The sequence below is a fragment of the Musca autumnalis genome, unplaced genomic scaffold (assembly GCF_047663935.1).
Source record: "Musca autumnalis isolate F117 unplaced genomic scaffold, ASM4766393v1 scaffold_5, whole genome shotgun sequence".
NCBI lineage: Eukaryota > Metazoa > Arthropoda > Insecta > Diptera > Muscidae > Musca > Musca autumnalis.
This window is the reverse complement of record NW_027412088.1, coordinates 98967704-98995338: the sequence shown is the minus strand read 5'-3', so window position 1 is coordinate 98995338 and position 27635 is coordinate 98967704. Positions and strand designations below refer to the sequence as shown.

General features: G+C 35.1%; 2 protein-coding genes across 5 annotated transcripts in view; both read right to left on the bottom strand.

Annotated features, from left to right (window-relative positions):
• The window catches only part of Miro (mitochondrial Rho GTPase), a 637534-nt gene that overhangs the window by 300894 nt on the left and 309005 nt on the right, over positions 1–27635 (bottom strand). The window lies entirely within an intron of this gene.
• atos (atos homolog atossa) overlaps positions 1–27635 on the bottom strand; it is a 172827-nt gene that overhangs the window by 48296 nt on the left and 96896 nt on the right. For all 4 annotated transcript variants that reach the window (XM_073991128.1, XM_073991127.1, XM_073991125.1 and 1 more), the window contains one exon: positions 22790–22830. The gene's annotated coding sequence lies outside the window, so the exon portion shown is untranslated. The remainder of the gene's footprint in view (positions 1–22789; positions 22831–27635) is intronic.

Here is a 27635-nt window from a genome sequence, read left to right as displayed (position 1 = left end):
CATTCACCATATCATTATGAATTTCTTGTCCCGATAAACCTTTTTTATGTAAATATTTAATGACAGCAAGCATTTCTAATTTTTCCATTGTAAAAAAAATGCGGATGCGTCTTTTTTTAACATCTGTTTCTATATGAAGGAGTTGCCAGATCGAAACAAAATTTAACATGTGTTGATAACAGAGATGGAAGTTTCCAAAACACTTAACTTTTTTCTGTTTATACCGCGCTTTTTGTGCTAGGCTAAGTAGTTTTCGAACTGCCCTCGTATAAAGTATACAAGGATGAAATTCTGAGTCGATCTTTGCATGTCCGTTCGTCCGTCTGTGCTAATAACTTTAGTATCCAGATAAATTTACAACAGGATTCTAAAATTTTGCACAGATGCCTGCCTCTTTTGTTTGCATGAGGGTCAAGTTCGATGATGGGCTACATCGGCCTACATGTTGGTATAACATCTATATAACAGTACCGCCCGATTTCCGGTTTTTTGAAGTTTTTCGCTACATTTTCTGAACGAATTAGCTATGAGTTGGCATTTACAATCCAAGTGATAAAGAAATTTCTCAATCTATTTTCTATTTTCTTTCTGTGTATAGGAAGGATCTGGATCAGACCAAAACCAATAAAAATCCTCTGTAGTGCGATTCTCTAACTGATTATACCCTACACCACTATGTGGGGAGGGTATTATAAGTTGGTTTTGGCCAAAAAGTTTGTAACGCATCGAAATAATGGTCGTAGACCCATACTTATATATATCAAAATGAATGTCTCGACGAGCTGAGTCGATCTGGCTATGTGTGTCCGTCCGTCCGTCTGTCCGTCTGTCCATCTAAACCTTGTAATCACGCTACAGGCCGCAATTTTGATCGGATCGTCACGAAATTTTGGATGTTGATGGGGGTCCCGGAGGGGAAGAAGCCTATTGATTTTGGTGATGGTCGGATAATATTTAGGAGTCGGAAAGGGCAAAAAACTTAGGTGGATAAAAAGACAACGTTTTTTTCCAAAGCCAATATCTCAGCTTCTATATGGGGTATACCAAAAGCAAAACCTGACAATGAAAGCAGAAAATATCACCTTTCTAATGATGTAAAGTAGGTGCTCGTAGGAGATCAAACAACGAAGATATCGCAATAGTAGCAAATAAAACCCCAATTTTCATTTTTGCGATTTTAATTATATTGACAAATATCACAGCTTTGGTTAAAAATTTTCCAAAAGCAAAGCCTGACTATGAAAGTAGAAGATCCCGTCTTTACAATGATGCAAACTAGGTCGGCGTAGGTAACCAATTAACGGAGATATCGCAATAGTCGGTAATACATCCCATTTTTCTATTTTTTTGGAAATCACGCTACAGGTCGCAATATTGATCGGATTGTCACGAAAATTTCAGGGTTAATGGGGGTCTTACAGATGAAGAAGCATATTGATTTTGGTGATGGTCGGATAATATTTAGGGGTCGGAATGGGCAAACACTTATTTGGAGAAAAGTCAACATTTTATTTCAAAGCCAATATCTCTGTTTCTTTACGAGGTATACCAAAAGCAGAACCTGGACATGAATGTAGAAAATATCACCTTTACAACGGTGTAAAGTAGGTTGTCGTAGGTGGTCAAATAGCAAAGATATGGAAATAGTCAATAATGCATCCAATTTTCAGATTTTTTTGTAATCACGCTACAGGTCGTAATTTTGATCGGATGGTCACGAAATGTTGGGGGTTAATGGGGGTCCCAAAAAGAAAGAAGCCTATTGACTTTGATGATGAACGGATAATATTCAGGGGTCGGAATGGGCAAACACTTATTTGGAGAAAGGTCAACGTTTTATTTCGATAATGCATCCCATTTCCGATTTTTTTGTAATCACGCCACAGGTCGCAGTTTTGATCGGATCGTCACGAAAGTTTAGGGGTTAATGGGGGTCCCACAGAGGAAGAAGCCTACTGCTTTTAATGATGTTCGGATAATATTCAAGTGTCGGAATGGGCAAAAACTTATTTGGAGAAAAGGTCTACGTTTTATTTCAAAGCCAATATCTCTGTTTCTTTAAGAGGTATATCAAAAGCAAAACCTGGCAAGGAAAGTAGAAAATATCACTTTTACAACGATGTAAAGTAGGTTGTCGTAGCTGCTCAAACAACAGAGATATCGCAATAGTCGGTAATGCATCCCATTTTCCCGCTACAGGTCGCAATTTTAATCAAATCGTCACGAATTTTTTGGGAGTTGATGCGGGTCCCACATAGGAAGAAGCCTATTGATTTTGGTGATAGCCGGATAATATTTAGGGGTCGGAATGGGGAAAAACTCATTTGGAGACAAATTCAAAGTTTTATTCTTTGTGAATATATTGGCTTCTAGTAGGGGTATTCCAACGACAAAGCCTGTCAATGGAAGAAGAAAATATTACTTTTACATTGGTGTAAAACAGGTTGGCGAAAGTGGTCAAACAAGGGAGATACCACAATAGTCGGTAATGCATCCAATTCTTCCATTTTTTTGCAAACAAGCTACAGGTCGTAATTTTGATCGGATGGTCACGAAAATTTGGTTGCTTATGGGGGACCCAGAGACAAAGAGGCATATTATTTTTGGTGGTAGTCGGTTAATATTCCCTAAAAGAAATGTTTACCAGTGAAAAGCTTATGCACAGGGGTAGTGGTGTAGGGTATCACATGGTCGGCCCCGTCCCGACTGTAGCCTTTGCTCACTTGTTTTTTGAGTTACCGACAATTGTCGGTATAATTAAAATGCTTACAATTTCGGTAATTAACTATATTTTTCGGTAAGTAAGCGACGAATAAAAAGAAGTCGTAAAGTTCTACCCATGGTACAATAATTCTTAGGTAGGCCACAGCTAACAGCTGATTACAATTTTTTTTTTGTTATGGCTTAATCTGTCAAAACCGTGTTGACATGCAGAGTTGATATTAAAATTTAACTCTGTTTTGTTTTCATTTCAACATTTCGTTCTTCTTCTTCTTCTTTGTTTACTCATCCGTTATCATTCATCACCTTTATACTTCGAGCTGACGATTACTTGTTTGGGTATAAAAAGTTTCTTGTTGAGGAAGTTATTGAAAAATAACTTCGGTGGAGAATATCCACAAACAAGAAACAAGGGAACTGATGAGATCCAGTGGCGTGGATCGAAACTATTGGTCATGTTCTTTTGTTTTAAACATATTTCAATTACCCAGCAAAAAGTTTGCATCCGTGGATGCAGTTTAATCCGCACCAGTGTACGGTACAAATGCCGTTGGAGTACATCTTTTCCTGCGAATTCACTTTACATTTAATCGTGACTGAGTTTACTTCCTCTGCTCTGCAATTATACCACCGCAATTGATTACCACCGCAATTCGTCATCCAAAGGGTTTTTATACATATTGTCCTCCCACTCCAGCTCAGATTACGATATTAACTCCAACTTCACTTCAAAACTAATTTCCGTCTCGTGAATTACCGCAATGTTCCGAATTTAATTTGTATTTCTTTATTTTTTGAACAAATTCTTAGAATTTTAGACACTCTTTTTTATATTTGGAAAAAAGACTGGGACATCTTTCCTAGGGATCAACAAATTGGCTTGTGCTTGTAGGGATCTTTAAGCGAGTGCTTCTAAAATGTATCGAACGGTGTGCATTTTTCATAACTCCGTGTGGACTACATCGAAAGATATTGTGAAATCATAACTCTGCATTGCACTACTTCCAAACTTTTTTGCTGGGTATAATCTCTCTTATTTTTACAAAAATGTCAAAAAAATTATGAACAGCTGAGAGACAAACGCCAAATGTATGTATGTGTTAGTAAATCAGGGTTGTATTTCAAAACAAACTGTCTTGTTACTTTTTATTCGTCGCAAACTTGCCGAAAAACATCGCTAATCACCGAAATTATAAGCATTTGAATTTTACCGATTTTTGTCGGTAACTCATAATATGCCAGACTATGAAAATGTTCATGAACAATTTTTGAGCTTATGGGTAAGAGGGGAGAAAAGGAGCGCCTTCATCTCCGCACTCTCCTAAAAGCTAAAATAATTTCATGTCTTAATTTCAATGTCTGGCACTAGAGTAATTTGGTAGCTAACATCAATTTATATACATAACTATAATTTAAGTATGTAGAAAAACACTAAATGGGCATCACTGTTGTTCCTTCCTCCACACTCCACAACAAAGTCAATACTTCAGTTAACGTCGCTGCCTTAATAGACGGTAACGTCTTTCGAAGTTGATATTGTCGTACACTTTGATTGTGTGCTACTACCAAGACTTTCTAAACAGCTGAGCGAATGTATACTAAACTGACAACTTGAATTCAACAGCAACAACAACAATACAAAATCAAATGAAAACTGAAAAAAAAAAAAACGAAAACATTCATACACAGACAACCAGTCAAGCAGCCAGCAGTATACACTATACATGGCAACAATAATAATAATAACAGCAGCAAGTAGAAGGAAAAAAAAACGAAACGACTACGTCAACATTTAATGATAACTTGATAACTAAACTATATAACATACATACGTACATATCTATATTCAGTATATACCATATAATATGTATCTACTATGTATTTATGTACAATCGTATATAGTTACATATGTATGTATGTATGAAAAAATCATATGTAATAAATGTAAACAAAATTTTGTAAATAGCAGCAAATACCCCCACAACAACAACTATAGCTGGGCATAAATTTGTGGATAGGTAATTGTAGTTGTTACTGCGTTTTAAAATAGAAACAAAAATCATATAAGAACTTGGTATTCACAACAAAGCCCATGTAGTCGCAATAATAACAACAAAAGAAAAGGGAATACCACCTTGTAACTACGTAGTAGGTACCCAGCGCTAGCAACTTTATCAACAAAAACAACAACACACACCCTTTGCTTCCTTTCTCTATAACTACGTAGTTAACAAAATATGTATTTTCTTTGTAAGTTATTTAATCTCGCCCATTCCACCACCCATTCCTTTGATTTCTTTGTTCTCGTCTCTTTCGTCCTCTCGGGGTATCAGGGAGAAACAAATTGTTATCACAACAATATTATGTTGATTCAACATAACATCACATACTCACACACCCACACATTGAATGGGAAATGCATTAACTTTGCAATGCACCTTGTTAGCAACATGTCCACAAAGTTAAGCAACATTTCCTTGATATTAGGTGTGTCTTTTTACTTGCAAAATGTAGCTGAAACATTTTTCAGCAACTTTTCCTTTATACAACGTCAAAATTTGAAACATTTGTAATAATTATTACAAATTATCACGTAAAAAGACACAGCTATTATTACAAATTATCGAGTACGCAGACACACTTATTATTACAAATTATCACGTAAAATAAAAAGACACAGCTAATTGGTTCCAGTACTGCAAGAATCTACTAATTTTTACTATTTTTTCCGATAAAATAAAGGAAAAAATGTTATCGTAGTAAAAATAGTAGCATCTTGCAGGTTCTGAACAGAGCAAATATCTAATCGGAGTTTGGACTATTGTACCTTAGGGTAGGTCGTGAAAAAATTTATAAACTTATGAATGTACATTATTATGCATAACTAATATATTTTGTTTTAAAGAACGATGGTCTTTACAAAAAAGCGAAGTAAATCATTAAAAAAGAATCAGTGGGTTTGCCTACAGCTATATATCCTCAGCCTTTCGATGTAAAAACAAGTGAGCAAAGGATATAGTCGAGACGGGTAGAGCTGGCAAACCATCGATGGAAATATCGATATTATCGATACATAATTTTTTACGTCAATATCGACGAATAGTTTTTTATATCGATACTATCGGCCATTTTGACATCACAAAGTCCCGGTCCACACTAGTATGAATTTCATTAAAAAATTTCATGAAATTAGGCGTTCCTTGCTCGAATTCCCCACTACAGCATTTTTATGATTTTACTATACTATGGAACTCGATCTAGAGACGCATAATTTCGTGTCAAAATTTCAGTGAAATTACTGTAATGTGACCCGGGACTAAAGAAAAGCCATAGAATCAATAGCCAGCAGCCTTTAGTCTGACGAGGTCATATACACTTTGATACGACCAAAAATGTGCCAAATCGAAATAAAGGTTTAAGACCTCAAGTATTTTTGGACGAAATTCGTTTCAGACTATTTGGAGTCGATATAGCATTTAGAGTCCGTCCGTCTGTCGATTACTCTCGAATGGATCGAGCGATTCGAACCAAATTTTGCATTTCGTAATATTTTGCCCAAACTTAGTTCAAGTTCGAATATGAGCCATATCGCTCCAATTCTTCAAGTACCTACCCCACAAAAGTTTAACATTTTGCTGTAAAATTGTGTGAACGATAACTATCGAAGAGATCAATCGATTTGTTTTAAACTTTGCACATCGTATTATTCCTTCCAGTAGTGGAATTCTGTAACACATTTTTTGAGTTACCGACAAATGTCGGTAAAATTTAAACGCAAGATTATGAATGAAAATTATCAATAAAAGTTGACAACAATGTTGCTATCGGTAGGACTTAGCGACAGCTTTATTTTGGTTGTTAACTTACCAAAAAATTTCGTTAATTACCGAAATTATAAGAATTTTAATTTTATCGATTTTTGCCGGTAACTCAAAAAATGTGTTACAGAATTCCACTACAGATATAGATCGACTTCGAATATGGATTATCATGGCTTACTCATTCGGGTAGCTCCCACAGAATATTCGGAACATGAAGTTTAAGAGCTCCTCTCCTATCGTGTCGAAATTTTTTTGCATTTTCATATAAACGTCTTTTAAATCTCCGCGATCGTAGTTTTTCGAAATTTCTTGCACCGACCAACGCGGGATCCGACCAGAAAACCCCCATTTTTTGCGCCAAGTGTTCATGCAATATCAAATGTTAGTTGGTGGAATAAATGCCCAAGGAGGCCTTTATCTCACGGTACATAACAGTGCGATCTTGCACTATCCGTTCACGCACGGCTTAATTTTTTCTGGCACAACGACCGTTTTTGAACGACCCTCAGGAACTTCGTTTTTCTATTTTTGCGAATGTCGGCCACGATTGAATTCATTAAATCAGTTTTTCATAGTGCTACGGGATGGTCTTTTATTGACATACAAAGATTTAATTTGATCGATGCACTCTTGCCGCGATTATCCACGTCGAAAGTTGTGAACAATTATCGGACGAAAATGTTCACAAGTAAATTCCATATTTTTGCAAAGTGATTTTTTCAAGTCACTGTAAACAACACAACACATGGTCGTATGTCAAACTGTTCTGAGTACGCTTAGACTAAAAATTGTCACACTTTCCAAAAAAATGTCAAATGACGACTGGCGACACTGCGTGTTGCTTAGGCCACAAACTTTTCTAATTCGCCTCGTATTTCACTGACATGCGAAATCATGGTACAATTAGAAAGGTAGATGCATCGGCGAATTGCTACAACAAAGCAACTTTTTTTGTAATGTAAACTGTCAAAATTTTCGCCAAATGGTCTCTTGTTGTCTCTTTTTATCGCTTGTGTTTGTCTATAAAGTGTAGACATGCTATCTCTTACTTACCGAATCATATGATTTTTTTGTTTTGATTTTTCATGGCGAATTCATAGTTTTTTGACGTTTTAGATTCGATCAGCTAGGCTGAGGCATCTACCTTTCTAATTGTACCATGGTTTTTTGTTTTGATTTTTCATGGCGAATTCCTAGTTTTTTGACGTTTTAGATTCGATCAGCTGGGCTGAGGCATCTACCTTTCTAATTGTACCATGTGCGAAATGTAAACAAAACACATTTGTCGGCAATTTTGGATTCTAAATAAATAGGTATTCCAAAAAGTCAAGCGAAAAACAGAGAGGAATGGAGATATTTTCTTAGTTCGGTCTATGGAACAAATGTTCTGTAATGGGCCAACTAAGTAAGTAAGTAAATAAATAGGAGTAGGAAATCTACGATAGTATCGATTTTATCGATATTTTGAAACGGAAATATCGAAAAAATCGGATGGGGCCGATATCGATAGTTTGCCAGCTCTAGAGACGGGGCCGACTATGTGATACCCTACCCCTGTGCATAAGCTTTTCACTCGAAAACATTTCTTTTAGGGAGATTCTAAAGTTTTCACGTACCTGGCTTTTCTAACAAATGACTTAAGGCGAACTGAACGAAAATAATTATTCAGGCCAATTATGAACATAATTTCACCGTGCGTTTTCTCATACCTCCTCGCCTCCTACCTTATTATAAACATCATATCGCCGTGACACATTGGGAAAAAATACAGATCTAGCGTGCAGAAAATAAAAGTCGATGTTTTATTGTGTATTTATCCATAATTTGGATAACAACAGCATTCATTTGACAATTTTACTTCATTTATTGATTTATTGGGCAAATTTGTATTTTTTAATACTTTTCTGGAATGGCTCCGATAGAATATTTTATTTTGAAGATTTCTGACCAAAATGGCTAAAATTTGGCATTTAGTCTTCGTTGGGGATATAAAACATTCCGACAGAAAATTATGGGTACAGGTCCACGTTTTGACATAGCCCCCATGGAACGGTACCGCCCGATTTTGGTAATTTTGAAGGTTTTGGCCACATTCTCCAAATTAAATTGCTGAGATTTGAACATTTATAGCCCATTTAGACTAGCCATAAATCCTCAACTGGATTTAATAAAGCCAGTACAAATCTCATTGCATTTAGATATACCTTTGGAGGACTTAAATGGCAGTCAGCTGATTTTTTTCATAGCACAATTACCAAGGTAGATGCATCAGCCCATCTGATCGAATTTAAAACGTAAAAAAAAGGTGGTTGTAAATTGAGTTCGTCTCCAAAAACATACGGCAAATTACAAACTTATTGGTTAATATTGAAAATGTTAGCACATTATGCTGCTAATGCTAACTAATGAGCAAATAAAGAATTATCGTAAATATTAGTCTTGATTGATTAAAATGAACTTTGTATTTCAAAGGAAATTAAATTTTTCCGCCTTGTTTTAAATTATTTTTTTTTTGTAGCAATTCACCGATGCTTCTACCTTGTTTCTTGTGCCACCTTGTAACTTTTTGTATTTTCTAGCAATATGAAACCCAAATTTTCATTTTTGCGATTTTAATTATAATGACGAATATCACAGCTTTGGTTGGGGAATTTCCAAAAGCAAAGCTTGCCTATGAAAGTAGAAGATCCCATCTTCACAATGATGTAAACTAGGTTGGCGTAGGTGGCCACATAACGGAGATATCACAATAGTCGGCAATACATCCCATTTTTCCACTTTTTTGGAAATCACGCTACAGGTCGAAATTTTGATCGGATCGTCACGAAATTTTGAGGGTTAATGGGGGTCACACAGATGAAGAAGCCTATTGATTTTGGTGATGGTCGGATAATATTTAGGGGTCGTAATGGGCAAAAAACTTATTTGGAGAAAAAGACAACGTTTTGTTCCTAAGCGAATATCTCAGCTTCAATATGGGGTATACCAAAAGCAGAACCTGGCCATGAAAGTAGAAATATCGCCTTTCTAATGATGTAAAGTAGGTTCTCGTAGGTGATCAAACATCGAGTATATTGCAATAGCCGCTAATAGAACCCAACTTTTTATTTTTTTAATTATAATGACGAATATCACAGCTTCGGTTGGGGATCTTCCAAAAACAAAGTATGACTATGAAAGTAGAAAATCCCATCTTTACAGTGATGCAAAGTAGGTTGGCGTAGGTGGCCACATAACGGAGATATCACAATAGTCGGCAATACATCCCATTTTTTCATTTTTTTGTAATCACGCTACACGTCGCAATTTTGATCGGATTTTGGGAGCTAATGGGGATCCTTCTGAGAAAGAAGCCTATTGATTTTGGTGATGGTCGGATAATATACAGGGGTCGGAATGGGCAAAAAACTTAATTGGAGAAAAAGTTAACGTTTCATTTCAAAGCGAATATCTCCGCTTCTATACCAAAAGCAAAATGAAAGTAGAAACTATCACCTTTGCAACGATGTTACGTAGGTTGTCAAACAACGAAGATATCGCAAAAGCCGCTAATAGAACACAACTTTTCAATTTTTCGATCTTAATAATAATGACGAACGTCACAGCTTTGGTTCGGGACCTTCCAAAAGCAGAGTCTGACAATGAAAGTAAAAAGTCCCATCATTATAATGATGTAAAGCAGGTTGGCGTAGGTATCCAAATAACGGAGATATCGCAATAGTCGATAATACATCCCATTTTTCCACTTTTTTGGAAATCCTAGGTTGTCATAGGTGGTCAAACAACAGAGATATCGCAATAGTCGGTAATGCATCCCTTTTCCATTTTTGTGCAATCACACTACGAAATTTTGATCGGATCCTCACCAAATTTTGGGGGTTGATGGGGGTCTAACAGCGAAAGAAGCCTATTGATGGTTGGCGTACATCCCACTATTCCATTTCTTATTTGGGTTGTACTGTCGATGCACTTAAATGCGTTTCAAAAAAATTGACCTGTGTTAATGAAGAGATTCAGAGCAAATGCACTAAGCTACCCCAATTTTAATATTTTGAATTTTATTAGTCAAAAGCTTATGAACAGGGGTAGTGGGGTAGGGTATCACATAGTCGGCCCCGACCCGACTATAGCCTTGGCTCACTTGTTTTCTTTTATACATTTTTACGTATTTAACCGAATTTACCGATCCAATTGACATAGAATTATTCTTGAATAGATCCTTGAATTCATAAATTTCGTTTCTGATACCATTACATGAAATGTTCCTCCTTGGTTGCGATTTTGAATTAACTGCAACCTGTTACGGGTAATGTTTCTATACAAAGTTTCGTAAACATTTTTTTGTTGCATGCATTTTGTCTAGTCTTAGTTGTATTTATGTCTTTGTTGAATTTAACACAATGTAATTTTACGATATGGTAAAACAACATTTTTTTTCTTTTATACGCTTTGTACGTATTTAACCGAATTTAACGATCCAATTGACATGGAATTCTTCTGGAATAGATCCTTGAATTCATAAATATCGTTTCTGATACTATTACATGAAATGTTTCTCTTAGATGAATATAATTGTTCCACAAACATCCCATAAGGGACAAGGGAGACTTCTCTCATATCAATGAGTGCACCCCGATTCATATTAGCTCAATGATATGGGACCTACAGTTTACCGCCGAGTTCGAACGGCGTGTCTAAGACACCACTATTGTAGAGAAGTTTTACATGGCTGAAATACTCAGGAAATGTCGCCAACATTACTGAGGGGTATTTTGCAACCGTTGAAAAGTGTTTTGATGTTGCCTGGCCGGGGAATCCATTGCACCAAGGTGGCACCCGTTCCACCTAGATTGCGATTTTAAATTATCTGCATCCTTCATTGTTTCTGTTAAGGGTAATGTTTCTATACATTGTTTCATAAACATTTTTTGTTGCATGCATTTTGTCTAGTCTTATTTCGTCTACGTCTTTGCTTTCAAGATATAACATAAGTTGTGTCTTTTTACTTACTAAATGTTGCTGAAACATTTTTTCAGCAACTTTTACTTTATACAACTGTCAAAATCTGCAACATTAGTAATAATTATTACTAATTATCACGTAAAAAGACACAGTTATACTTAAATAACACTGTGCAGCAGCATTTTTGGGGGGTGGAAAATTTCTTTTGGAGATGAAAGCCCTTGATTAGTATACTAAGAAACCAAAATAACATTTACGCCTTAGGTCAAGTTTCTGAGATATCGCGCGATGAAGTTTTTGATTTCTTCCCTATAATACTTGGGGAAATAGCTCCATATCTCTGTTTGGCGTTGTTGTAGCTTCGTTTTGAGGTGACAGGCGATTGGCGAATCTTTTTGTAGAACATTTCATTCTTCTAACTCAATGCCTTTAATGTCCTTTTCGTCCTTTATTTCTTGAACCGTAGTGAAAGTACCACAAGATGAGATTTTTCAGCATCCAGATATTCTACAAAAATGTTGTTCAGAAGATTTTAGGTGCGGTTCTCGTTGACAACTAATCGATTTTGTCCCGTTTTCATTGTCCGTTTTGACATTTAATCGGTTTTGGTTCAGAAATATACGATGTTTTATTTTTTCTGTATATTCGTCATTGGTTACTTATAGGTATGTAGACATAACAATTGATTATTGCTTATGTAGACAGGCCACCCTTGTACCTACCCTGAAAATTTCAAAATCGGTTCGGAAGTTTTGTAGATATAAATATTTAAAAAAGTGGGGCACAAAAACCTAAAATGGGCTATGACGAACACTTAATAAAACAAGTAAAAAACTATAAGTCGACAGAGATATATCCTCAGCCTGTGCAAATTGAAACACTTTTTTCACAAAAAAACTTATGTATTTAGGGGGTTTCAAAATTTTGGTCGTATGAACCGACAAAAATGTTGATTAGGATTAAAGTTCAAAAATTTTGCGGAAAAGGTACTTAAAGGAATGGACCGTCATAGACCATGGGGGTGCCATAGGGGGTTTTAACACCGTTCGGGCTGTTTTCTCAAGAAGTATGGACTTGCCCCTGAAACAACTTTAACCATCGTAATTGAGGCAGCGAAGGCAAGTTGCTTCAACAAAAATCAAAGTGATTCAATAGCAGGTCTTAAAGTGAACTTATCCAAAATTTTATGTGGGAGGTACCCGAAGGAGTGGACAAATATAGTCCATATTCGATCTTGATCTATATCTGGTAGATATATTAGGATGTGTAAAGTATGGACCAAATTAGTTACTCTCTTCAAGAGTTATCGTGCGCACAATTTTTCCGAATATTTTTGAACTTTTGTGGGGTAGGTACCTAAGGAGTGGACCGATATGGCTTATCTACGAACTTAAACTAAGCTTGGAAACAATATTACGAAGGCCAAATGTTGGCCGGAATCCGTTCGATAATTATCTTGCGCTTCCACCCATAAACATGGTGTCATAGGGTTTGTTTTTCATCTTTCAGGCTATTTTTTCAGGAAGTATGGACTTGCCCCTGAGGAAACTTGTACCTTCGTATAGGGGACAGTGAATACAAGATGTTACAACAAAAACCAAGGCGATTCGAGAGCAGGTCCTAAACTGAACTTTTCCGAAATTTTGTGTGGGAGGTACTCGAAGGAGTTTACCGATTGAGTCTATATTGGAACCTCATCTAAGTCTGGTAGAAATTTCATAATGTGCAAAGTATGGACCAAATCGGTTACTTCCTGCAAGAGTTATCGTTCGCACAAATTTTCCGAACATTTTCGAACTTTTGTGGGGGAGGTACCGGAAGGAGTGGACCGATATAATCCATCTTTGAACTTGAACTAAGTTTGGACAAAATATTACGAAAGCCAAATTTTGGACCGAATCGGAAGATCCGTTCGAGAGTTATCTTGCGCTCCAACCACTACACACGGTGTCATAGGTTTTTTTGTAACTTTCAGGCTATTTTCTCAGGAAGTATGGACTTGCCCTTAATGAAACTTACAGCGTCGTATAGAGGACAGCGAATACAACTTGCGTAAATAAAAATCAAAGCGATTCGAGACCAGGTCCTAAACCGAACTTTTCCGAAATTTTGTGTGGGAGGTACCCGAAGGAGTGGACCGATTGAGTCCATATTGGAACCTCATCTAAGTTTGGTAGAAGTTATATGATGTGAAAAGTATGGACCAAATCGGTTACTCCCTTCAAGAGTTATCGTGCGCACAAGTTTGAACATTTGTGGGGGAGGTACCTGAAGGAGTGGACCTATATGGCCCATCTTCGAACTTAAATCGAATGTGGACAAAATATTTCGATACCCAAAATTTGAACCGAATCGATTGATCCGTTCGAGAGTTATCGTGCGCACCAGCCAGACAGACAGACAGACGGACGGACATTGCTAGATCTACTCAAAATTGTCTGAATCGGATATCGTACAAACATACTTGGGGTCTAAAACCATTATTTCGATGAGGCACATTTTTGGTGGTATCAAAGTGTAAATACCCTCTTTAGCCTAAAGGCTGAGGGTATAAAAACCTATTCGGTCCAGCCGTTCTCAAGCGATGCAATTACCAAAGAACTACATTTGATTTTTATTTATAAAGATATAGCATTTCCAAATTAAATGAAACCTTTTCCAAATTAAATGAAACCTTTTCCTAATCAAATGAAACCTTTTCCAAATTTAATGAAACCTTTATTTTTATTCCCTCAGCCTTTAGGCTGGAAGGGTATATCGACACCTCCAAATAATAGTAATAGTCAAATCATAAATAACATTCAATGAAAATAGAAACTATGTAATTGTATGATCGCTAATATTCGAAAATCGAATAAGCAAATAAAGAAGAGAAGAAGTCTAAAAAGTGAGTTTTGCAGGAGAAGCTCTCAAAGTGTGGAAATTTTTCTGAACTTCAGTACTATGCTAAGTCAATTTTTGTTTATAACTTCTGTTCGGATTGACCAATCATTACCAAAATTTGACAGAGTTTAAGTTAAAGGACGTTCGACACCTCCAAATAATAGTTTGCTAATTCTGAACAGTGAGTTTTGCAGGACAAGCTCTCAAAGTTTGGAAATTTCTTTGATCTTCAGTACTATGCTAAGTAAATTTTTGTTTATAACTTCTGTTCGGATTGTCCGATTATTACCAACATTTGACAGAATTTAAGTTAAAGGACGTTAAATATAAAAATGTAAAGAACTTGAAAACATGCTAAGTCGACTTAGCAACTATTGTTTGGAGGCGTCGATATACACTTTAATACGAAAAATGTCTGTCTGTTTGGCTTGTGCGCACGATAACTCTCGAAAAATTCAACCGATTCGAACCAAATTTTGGGTATCGTAATATTTTGTCCAAACTTAGTTTAAGTTCGAAGATGGGCTCCTTAAGGGCTCCTCTCGGATGCTTTTGAAATTTTTTCAGTAAGTTTTCCTTGCGGCTCCCTTTATGACGGTACAATTTTTTTCTTGCGGAAGTCCTTACTTCCTGAGATATTGGCCCAAAAGCTCCAAGAAACCATGACGCCACCAACCAAAATGGCAAATCCGCAAGATAATCCTCGCAGGGAATTTCTGATTGGTGCAGGCTTTGCACATCGTATTATTTCATCCAGTCATATATCAGGTTGGAATTTGGATTGTATCGGTCCACTCCTTCGAGTACCTCCCACACAAAATTCGTATAAAGTGAAGTTTAAGAGCTCCTCACGGATCGTTTTAAAATTTTGTGGCTCGCTTTACGACGGTACAATTTTTTTGTCAGAGGAAGTCAATAATTCCTGAGATATTGGCCTAAGAGCTCCAAGAAACCCTGACGGCACCAACCAAAATGTCAAATCCGCAAGATAATCCTCGCAGGGAGTTTTTGATTTCAAATAAAAGTAAGAACCGCTAAAAAAAAGTATTGTGCTTGTAATACAATAATTTGTTTTAACTGTGGATAAGGTATGCGTTAATATCTGAAGACCGTTAAAAATGGAACAATAAAATTTAATCGTTTTTAAGATGGGAAGACCTAAAAATTAACGAATATGGAAGCATTTTCCAACAAATCCAAGCAACTCAAAGGCAGTTCTTTGCAGATATTGCAGCACAGTTTATAAATTTCCAAATGTTAATAAAATGGCAAAACATTTGGTCAGCTGCGTCAAGTGCCCAATTACGTTAAGAAGTGAAGTCAGTGAAATGATTCCAAGTGAACAGAGCGCCCAATTGCAAAATTCGAACCACTGCAGTGATGTTTTAAGCGCATCAACCCCAATAGCGTTGGGCATGATTTAAATTCATCTGAATTTTTAATCGCAATGGAATTTATTCATGATATGGGTTCAAAATTTAATGTAAATGTAATGACGGATCTAGCAAACTATAAAGCTAGAGAGGATCTATGGTCAAAAGATTTTGTATGGAGCTGCGTACAAGAAATATCTCCTACTACATGGTGGAACAGTATTTGCGTCACAAAAGAACTTAGCAGGATAGCGGTTCGTATTTTGACTGCTCCATGCACATCAGCAGCCACAGAAGTTCATTCAGCACTCAAAGTTTCATCCACTCCAAAAAGAGAAACAGATTAAGTGAAGATACTGCTGCAAAAGTATGTTTCATATCTCACAATTGGAATCTCTGTAATAGAGCAAAAAAGCCAAGGTTTAATTCCCAGAAAAATATATGCCCTGAGGGGGAAATCTTAAATTTGTCTCCATTATTGGAAGAAACACCATCCACATCCAGTGGTATTACCCACTCACTCTACGCTTAACTCTTCCATAATTTGTATTTGGATTGAAACAGATATTGACAGTGATGTTATGATCTAATATTGCAAAAATAATGTGTTTAAATAATATGTTTACTTGTTCATTTTAACTTGTTCTTTATGCTGTTTAACGGTACATTAATAAAATTTATTATAAAACAGACCATATAATACTTCAGACTGCATTTTGTCCCAAATTTCTTATTAATAGTTTTTACCCACAATTTGGGTAAATACCTGGGTATTTACCCATTTTTACCCAATATACCCAAATTAATGGGTATTTACCTTTTGGGTATTCACCCATTTCCCACCTCTATTCATTCAATTTGGAAAAGGTTTCATTTAATTTAGAAAAGGTTTCATTAAATTTGGAAAAAGTTTCATTCAATTTGGAAAAGGTTTCATTTAATTTGGAAATGCTATATTTATAAAAAAATAGGGTATAGGGGAAGTTCCCCGCCCCCTTCGAAATTCAACAAAATATGTAGCATATTTTCACCGGGGGCCGGACATCACTGTACATTCTCCCTGACAATTTCAAAAAAAAAAAATCGGTTCAGTAGTTTTTGAAGAAAAAATTGAAATTAAAAAAAGTGGGCGTAAAAGTGAGCGTGGTCAAATTTTGGGTTATGACGAACATTTAAACAAATTATCCAAATCGGTCCAGCCGTTCTCAACTGATGCTATTACCAACGAACGACATTTGATTTTTATTCATAAAGATATTGCCTCATGCGTTTTTTATCTGTCTAAACACCCTCCATGAATCCTAAACAGGATTTAATAAATCCAGTACAGTAGTGGGATTCTCTAGGGCATTTTTTTACCGACAAAAATCGGTCAAATTAAAACGCAAAATTATGAATTCAAATAAAAGTTGACATCATTGTTGCTATCGGTAGAACTTTGCGATTACTTTTTATTGGTCGCTAACTTACCGAATAATATTGTTAATTACCAAAATTATAAGCATTTTAATTTTAACGATTTTGTCGATCCCATTGCATTTAGATATACATTTTGCAGGATTTAAATGGCAGTCAGCTGATTTTTGTTCATAGCACAATTACCAAGGTAGACGCATCAACCCATCTGATCGAATTTGAAACCTCAAAAGAAGTTGTTGTAAATTGAATCCGTTTCAAAAAAACATACGGCAAATTACAAATTTATTGTTTAATATTGAAAATGTTAGCACATTTTACAAATTTTGACATTTTAAATTATTTTTGTTATAGCAATTCACCGATGCATCTACCTTGTTTCTTGTGCCAGCTTGCAACTTTTTGTATTTTTTAGCAACATGTTTCAAAGAGTTGTATACAAAGACATAAATACAACTAAGACTAGACAAAATGCATGCAACAAAAAAAATGTTTACAAAACTTTGTATAGATACATTACCCTTAACAGGTTGCAGTTAATTCAAAATCGCAACCAAGGAGGAACATTTCATGTAATGGTATCAGAAACGAAATTTATGAATTCAAGGATCTATTCAAGAATAGGTGTGTCTTTTTACTTACTAAATGTTGCTGAAACAATTTTTTCAGCAACTTTTCCTTTATCCAACTGTCAAAATCTGCAACATTAGTAATAATTACTACTAATTATTACGTAAAAAGACACAGCTAATAATTCTATGTCAATTGGATCGGTAAATTCGGTTAAATACGTAAAAATGTATAAAAGAAAAAAATGTTATATCACCATATTGTGATATAACATTATGTTAAATTCAAAAGCCATTCACTGAAGAATGATAGCAAACAAAATGTCTTATCTTGTTGTATTTATGTCTTTGTTGTATACGAGTATTTATGGGGTTTGTTAGTTTTTTAGTTTTGTTCGCAGGCGTATGTATTTGACCACCCTAATACACAATAATCACTTGTTAAGATACATTTAACAGTTGATATCACTGAAAGTGAAATGTTGCTCAACATTACATCTGGTCTCTCTCGCTCTCTCTCTCTCTGTCTCTCTCAACGTTCTTCAAACATGATTTTGTTGTGTTGCGTAGGTAGGCAGGCATAAAACTTTGTTCGAAAGTAAACAAACATAAAACATAAAGAAAATTGAAAATCATATGGTATTTGCAACAACAACAACAACATGGTACACTGTTATGTACAATGGGGTTGAGTGATAGAAGAAAAACCAGCTCAATGTTATCACTATTTAATGACAAACACACAAAGTGGCATACAGAAAAACCAATCAAAAGAGTAAAAGTTTAATTTAATTTTAATTCATATCATGTGGTTTTTTATTCTTGGTGATATGATTTCTAATATTTATTTTCTTTAGACACTCACACATACTCGAAACAAATCCATGAATCCACACTCAGCTGTTCTTTCTAGAAGTGATGTGGAAAAAACCAAACGCAATCCAGCAAATTAACCAAAAAATCGACCCCAGCAACGTTTATCAGAGTTGGTTGTCGTCTCTGACCACCACCAATCATAGATTCAAGTGGTTTTCTCGGTGTGTGCGTGTGTGTGGATATTTGATTCTATTGAAAGTCTGTGGAAAATGGGCAAATAAAAATATGTAATAACAAAAAAAAAAAATATTCAAGTGAATAGAAGTGTAGCTGATGGCGTGTAATAATAGAGAGAAACGAGATAACAGGTTTTTCCTCCCAATCAGCAGCGGAGGGTGTTCAGCATGTGTGTAGGCAGGCTAGAACAAAACTTTGAGGAGTGCCTGCCTGAATTTGCGTTTATTTTTATTTTTTTTTTTTCGTTATTCAAAGGTTTATTTTTTATGTCAACTCTTCTGTATAACGAGGTCATAATGATTAGTGTAAATTAAGAGATAGGAAAAGATAGAGATGTAATACACAACACATTTGTACTGATGATGATAATGAACACATTTATTAATACTGCTAAGGAAATTGCCGTAATGGGGGATATGTTAATTTTCGAAAGTTATTCCCGTTTCACTCCATAATCTTTTAAACACCAATTTGTGTTTTATTGAAATTGTTAAATAATTTCCATTATGGTTATGAATAATTCCTTGAAAATTCATGCGTTCAATGAACTTTTTCTTCTTCACATCAAATTCTATTGACATCTTCCAATGATTTCATCGTATGGATGTTTATTTTAAATTTCTTGTGTGTGTTTTTTTATTCTAATTTAATATTCTGTATTCGATTTTAATTCGGCTAAAATACTTGAGGTCGTTACACTCCTTATAAATCCCACTGTCTATCTATATCCAATACATGAAACAGAAATTTTGCGGGAATGGCAGAATTTGTTGGGATCTTCTTTGTTCATTTGTGCAAACGAAGAAAAGAAAAGAGTGTAACGTACTTATTTTTCCCAAAAAGAGATGATGACATGGAATGTTAATTGGTTTTTTTTAACATTTACTTTGTTTTGTTAGTTCTGAGAATCAGGATGAAAGTAAAACCTATAAGTTATTTTATTAGTCATGATATTTTCGGACCAAGAAATCACCATTCTGCCGAAAACTTACAAAGAGCCCCGAGGGATAACAATCTTGAGGCGATGTGGGGGCGTCCATTCACACGTATTGCTTTGAATGAAGAATGTTGTGACACCCCCGCAGTGTCAGAGAATGAAATCTCGCATGGATACCTGTAGTGGAATTCTGTAACTCATTTTTCGAGTTGCCGACAAAAATCGGTAACATTAAAACGCAACATTATGAATGAAAAAAGTTCAAAAAAAGTTGACAACACCCTTACAATCGGTACAACTTTACGACTACCTTTTATTGGTCGCTAACTTACGAAATAATATCGTTAATTACCGAAATTATAAGCATTTTAATTTCACAGAAATTTGTCGGTAACTCAAAAAATGAGTTGGAGAATCGCACTTCTGGGCGCCTCAACGAATAGTAAGCTGCCAATTCCTTATCATGGCAAAGTGACCTTCGCCCCTTATTACTATATCTCATGAAGTCCACAAAACACAAATATGATTCCCCAGGAAACGTTTACGAATCAGAATATCTTGCATATTTTGTCATATTTGCATAAAATGAGCATATGCAAAACCATATTCAAGGATTTGTGGCCTAAGTATCCCACCGAAATGGCTGAAATTTGGTATTAAGTCTTTGTTGGGGGTATAAAACTTTCCACCTGAAATTTGTCGGTATAGGTCCACGTCTTTATATAGTCCCCATAGAACAGTACCTCCCGATTTTCTGTATTTTGAATTTTATGGCCCTAATATTCCACAGAAATGCCTGCAATTTTGTATTAAGTCTTCATTGGTGGTATAAAACTTTCCACCTGAATTTTTTCCACAAAGGTCCACGACTTCATGTAGCCCCCATAGAACGGTAACTCCCGATTTTCGGTATTTTGAAGGCTGTGGCCTTAATATCCCACCGAAATGATTAAAATTTGGTATTCTGTCTTCCTTGGAGGTATAAAACTTTCGACCGGAAATTTGTAGGTATAGGTCCTCGTCTTCATATAGCTCCCATAGAACAGTACCTCCCGATTTCCGGTATTTTGAAGGTTATGGCCTCAATATACCACTGAAATGCCTGCAATTTGATATTAAGTCTTCGTTGGGGGTATAAAAGTTTTCACTTGAAATTTGTCGTATAGGTCCAAGCCTTCATATAGCCCGCAAAGAACCTCCTACCTCCCGATTTTTCGGTATTTTGAAGGTCGTCTCTATTTAATTGACTTGTCTGAAGAGAATTTTAATCAGCAAAAAATGCACACTTAAAAATTTTTGAAGATATTCGGTGTGTACGATAACTTTCCCAGCAATAATTACTCAGTCAGTTCCAGTAACCTCTCTCAGTGAATTTTACTCTCTTAGGCAAGAAAAATTGCAGAAAGTTATCGAACATTTTGCAAAAACTTGCAAGAAAGAAATTTTCTTTTGATATTTTAAACCAAACGGAACAAAAACATAAATTTTAAAATTGCAGTTTACTTATTAAATGCTTCAATCCTATCCACAACGATTTAGAATCTAAAAAATGTGCAATTGTGAAATTTTCTTGGTCAAAAATGTTAAAATTTCGAGTTGTTTACATTGAACAGGTGATTAAAAGTCAGCTGATCAGACTTGCAAGTTCTCAGTCACAAAACTCTCCAAACTCGCTCTCTTTTGCTGGATAATTTTGTTATCGAAAAGCATTTAGTAAACATTTGTAAGAATTTGTACAAATTTTTGGGTTATCGTACAGACCTATTATAGAAATATTAGTTGCATACGAATTTTTTTTGGACATCTAACCCATTGTGGGAATTAATAACGATTTTATTCATTTTTCAGGGGTGTACGAATATGAACTTTTCATACTGTATGTATGTATGTGTACATGTATATTTTCCCATAATCCTACATGTCCTTTATGGTTTGTCGTTTTTGTGCAATATTCCCTTAATACAACAGTAGGTGACTTTATTTATGATTCAATGATATAACAAGGTATGGATGATCATCATACATAAAAACCGCTAAACAAAAAACCACTAAAAATTAATAATTAATTAAAGGATGACATAACCTAGCTTTCTATTGTTTCTTGTCTACAGCGATGACCTTAATCGCTTAACTAACACTTTTCATTTGTTCAACCATATGTACATACATATGTACATACATATGTATGTTTAATGTTATTTTAATCATATGTTTCAAAGAAGATTATTAAGATTGTCAAAACAAAATGAAGAGATACCCATCTATACCTACCTGTCATACAAACAATTTAAAAAAGTATCACAAACAATGCAATACTTCCGGAAAATCTACGAAACGATAGGTATTTAGTTTTTTCCAAGTAGAATAAATCATTATTTTGTGTTTAGATTTCGTGCAGAAGAGAATAGTGCCTGCCATGCACTTCAAAAAGATTCATAACCTTGAACATTAAATGACAGCACATTCATACACTTGAAAAATAACAGAAATAATAACAACAACAACGAAGACATCATCAAATACCCTCTCGCTTGTGTCATAGCGAAATCCAATAGACAAGGATGACACACACAGGTAGTAGTGAGTGAATGAGGGGCACCACAGCTAAATTCAGAAATACAACATAAGAAAAACAACGTCAAAATTACCATATAAAGCGCATAAATCCTAAAGAAATTTATTTTTTTAATCCTATTTAAAACTAATGATTTTAAGAGATACGTATTGCTCAGAATATGACGTAATGTTGTGATATCTATCAGTGCTAACAATGCAGAGCATAGGGCACTTGTGTGTGTACTTTGTCACAACAACAACACTGTTGTGTGTCATTTGACCAAAATCTATTATACAGAAGAAACAGCTGTTTTTGGCATCAAAGTGTTAACAGTCTCAGATTGAGTGTTGTCAAATCTTCACTACAACAGAAATCGCTAAAATTTCAAAAAATAAATACATTTACCCTAAAAATTATTGGCGATTTTGTTGGTTCACTGATACACATATAGGAAGGAATAACTAACTACATATAAGATTATAAGGACAATAACATACCTCTTGAGTGATACAATGGTAAAAGTGGCCGGATCATTCACCTGAAAATATAAGATATATTAATGATTACTATTAGGACTCAGCTTTGGAAGTATTAAGAATGGTTACGTAGGTACATACAATTGAACGACTCTTTGAAAAGAGCGTTTGGACTATATCAGTCGATATACATAGATCACTGAGCGCCTACCAAAAGGTCAATGAAGAACGATTAAAGAACCTCCTGCAACAAACATTTTTCCCATTTGATACTAAAACCTTATATATGACACTTTATGGCGATCGGTTAAAATTCTCTAAAATCCGCATTTATGGTCAAATCGATAAAAAGTTTTTACCAGTTCATTGTTGTGGCTAAAAACGAATCCTACAAAAAATTGTGAAAATCGGATCAGATTTCGGTAGAGCTGTATAGTGCCCAAAGTATCTATCGGATATAAAAAATCCGATCCAATTTTCGAAAATTTTTGTAGGATTCGTTTTTTAACACAACAATTCGTTCGGACCATAATTGTGGCATTTAGAGAATTTTCTATTGAACAACTGAACTAAAGCAATGGCCTGGTTCACCAAAAGGAGCGATCAACTAAATAAACTAGAATGCAAAACTCAAAATTTGTAGACTATGCGAGAAAAGACAAATAAACCTCCCTAACCTTATCCACCCCTTGTCAGAACCGATGTTTTTTGTCGGTAATTTAAAAAATGTGTTAGAGAATCGCACTACTAGTGAGACTGGCTCGCAATGTTGGACTTGAGATTAAGGCGTTATCAGAAGAGAAAATCATACAATTAAAATAAGTGAAACGACAGAAAATTTTGTTAAATTCATTCAATATCAGTGTTTTGAACATTCAGCTTTTAACATATACAACACAGAAAATGCAAACAACTTTTAGTATGCCTATTTTGAAAGTACATATTGAGACTACAAAAACCCTAGTTGGGGTTTGTCCTGTCAGATCCAGTCGGGTCCACATAAGAAAAACTCCATCTAGGACACCAAAGTTGATAAAATGCATATAGAAAATTTTATATAATATCTGGAATTCTGGTCGCTATCAGCTAAACTATTGGAAGTTGAACAAAGTAACGTTTTGCAAAAATCTTCCAAATAATGTTCTCAGCAATTCTTCAGAACATTCTGAGACTCTAAAATGCTTATATCATGTTGTTTCAGCTGTATTTTGTATCATATATAACATGTATTTCAAGCACTGTTTCACCACACTATTGACATATTTACTGAATTGTCGCTGAAAAACATGCTAAAAACAACGTTATAAAGGCATTTTACAACAACGGCATGTTCTGAAGAGTTGTGTATTACATTTCAGTGAATATTTTTAAAAAAGAAGGAACAAAAACATTAATAAAAACTTAATAGTTTTGGAGATATGGTGAACAATATGTACAAATAATGGAACTTTTAGATATATTATAAAATTTGAAGCAATAAATGTAGTTATTCGATCGAGTTCAATATTTCTCCAAATATTCTATTCTTGCCTTATCTACGAAATTTGCTTCAGAGGTAAGAAGAAGATTCACATTTGTTTGAGATATATAGCCCCGAATTGCTTTAAAACGTCAATATTTAACTATGTTTAGATGGAGACATAAAATCCAAGCTGGATATGACACAACAAAACCCAACCAGGGTTTTTGTCGTTTGGGTCTGTACTTTCAAAAAAGCCTCAGTTCAAATTGTTTGCACAAGATTACCTTAAAAAACGTGCACAGTGTAATTTAATTGTGAAAAAGTATAATTTCAATGCTGAAATTAACATTTATAATATTAATAAAAAGTTTTCATTTCAAACAAAGACATAAAGTAATAAAGACCTGACAAAATGCATGCAACAAAAAAATGTTTACGAAACTATGTATAGAAACATTACCCTTAACAGGTTGCAGTTAATTCAAAATCGCAACCAAGGAGGAACATTTCATGTAATGGTATCAGAAACGAAATTTATGAATTCAAGGATCTGTTCAAGAATAATTCCATGTCAATTGGATCGGTAAATTCGGTTAAATACGTAAAAATGTATAAAAGAAAAAAATGTTATATCACCATATCGTAACATAACATTATGTTAAATTCAAAAGCCATTCACTGAAGAATGATAGCAAAAGAAATGTCTTGTCTTGTTGTATTTATGTCTTTGTTTCAAATTTTCATAGAACAAGGATTGAGCTCCAGTACAGAAAATATTATGCTACAAGGCGAAGCAATTGAATACGTCGTTTGCTTGGGATATCTAGGACGCACTGTAACAACAAGTGGACGTAATCAATAGGCTAAACAAGGCGAGAACAGCATTCGGAAGCCTGCATTTTGTACGGAGAAGCTCAGGTATGTCCAGGAAAACCAAGCTTAAAATACTCGAAGAATGTATAAAATCGATTCTGCAATACGGCAGTGAAATCTGACTTGCGTCTAACACCATCACGCAAAAGTTACAGGTATTCATAAACAAATGCCTCAGGATCATATGCAGTATGATATGGCCTACACTATAAATAAAATATAGCTGTGGAACTTAAAGAACCAGGAACTCATACAAAAGGATATTAAACGTAGGAATTGTAGATAGATTGGTCACACCTTAAGAAAAAATGTCCATAGAATAAGAAGAATGGCGCTTGATTGTAATCTTCAAGGATCACCAAATCGAAGTCGACCAAGAAATACCTGGCGACGAACAAGAACCCAAGAACTAAGACAAAGAACTTACATGGAAAGATGCAAAAACAATGGCAACTAATCGAAGAATATGGCGATACTTTGTGGAAGCCAAATGCACCCAAGAGCAGTAACAAGAGAAAAAAATCTGTTTCTAAAAAGCTTAACCAAGAACGTTGTAAAATGTAATATCGTTTGTCCGCAGGTTCAGAATTATGATTCTACGTTTGCAACACAAAGGCAGTATGCTAACCACTGCACGCACCACGGCGACACAGTGATGTCCTTTTTGTAAACCATTCAGTCGCCGGGTTATAGTTAGAGTTGTACAATCTAGTTCATTTGAAAGATCTAGTTCAATAGTTCAGCTCTTTTAACTGAACTAGTTCAGTAATCTAGTTCATAGTTCACTATCCAGTTCATTCGGATCATAATCGGTCAATCAAACGCACACATACACCAAATACATTCGAACCTCGATTATCCGGGAACCTCCATTATCCGGGATAGAATAGAAATGTCGTTTCGATTGCCTCTATTATCCATTATTAACTCCATTATCGGGGATTAAAGGCACATCTTTAAATTAATTTGATTAAGAAATTCTCCTGTTTCACACAATTTGTGTATTTATGCGATCACAAAAACAAGTAAGCAAGACAAGCATAAATTGAAAGATTTTTATGCAGATGTAATAAAATCTTGAATTCTTAATTTTATTTCATTTCTTTCCTTAAACCAATATAATAAAAATAGAACAGTTAAATATTATTGTGCAAATGTGTACGATATTATTCCATTTTTACTAAGAAATGTGTTCAAAAGCCGCATAAAACGCGTTGACTCCATTATCCGTGAAAATCGATTATCCGTAATGCCTCCGGTCCCGACCATCACCATTTATAAAGAATGACTAAGTTGGTATTAATTTAAGAAAACACGTCCTTCATTTAGGTGGCTGGCAAAAATCTTATGTTGTGTGTGTGTAGAAACTGTCAATGCGAAAAAGCTTTGCGCGTGTTTTCTATTTATTTATTTTTTCTATCCAGAACAAGGCACATTCAATATCGAAATATGTGGAATTTGTTGTGTTTTTGAAGAAATCTTCACTTTCGAACAGCTATTCATTGTACCTTGATCCAAAACGTAAACAAACTCATCACATTACGAAGGCATCACTTAACACTGACGACGGCGTAACTTTATGCATTTGTGAACGACATGTGAACTAGATTGTGAATCGTTCGTTCGTTGATCGTACGGTCGCCGACTGATTATAGTTCAGTGAACTATTGAACTATAATGAACTATATCGACTGATCTGGTTCATGCGCTCTATTCAATGAATCGTTCAATTGAACTAGTTCGTTCATGAACTATACAACTCTAGTTATAGTACGTGTACATATATATAACAGGGAAGAGACCCGGGCCCCCTCGAAATGGCAATTTTTTAAGACATTTTTTGTATATTTTACTCACAAAACCTAACATGTTGTACGTTGATACCACCCCTTTAATGGCGTCGAAATGCATTTCTGACAACGTCCATGAATAAGCCCACTGGCTTTCAAATGTCAATTGCATTGAGCATATGTCAAACAAATCTTCCTATATAATAGGTCATTTAGATACGACTTCATTAGCCGGATTTAGCGCATTATCCGGTTTTATTTGCTAAACGGCCATAATCTACCAGATTTCCCATACAAAAATAAATTCTCGTATTGAGTGGATTTGTTTTAAATCCGGCATAAATCCTCGTATAAAACTCTGCAAGCTGGCACAAGGTAGATATGTACATCGGTGGAATAATGTAAAATGTTAAAATTTGTAAACAAGGCGAAAAAAATTAAATTTGCTTTGATATACAAAGTTGGTTTTAATCAGCCAAGACTAATACATATTTACGATATCTAAACAATAAAATAATTCTTTATTTGTCCATTAGTTAGCATTAGTTAGCATAATCTACCAACATTTTCAATATTAAACAATAAATTTGTAATTTGCCGTATGTTTTTTGAGATGAATTCAATTTACAAAACTTCTTTTGACGTTTCGATGGGCTGATGCATCTACCTTGGTAATTGTGCTATGAACAAAAATCAGGTGACTGCCACTTATTTCCTCCAAAATGTATATCTAAGGCGGCCA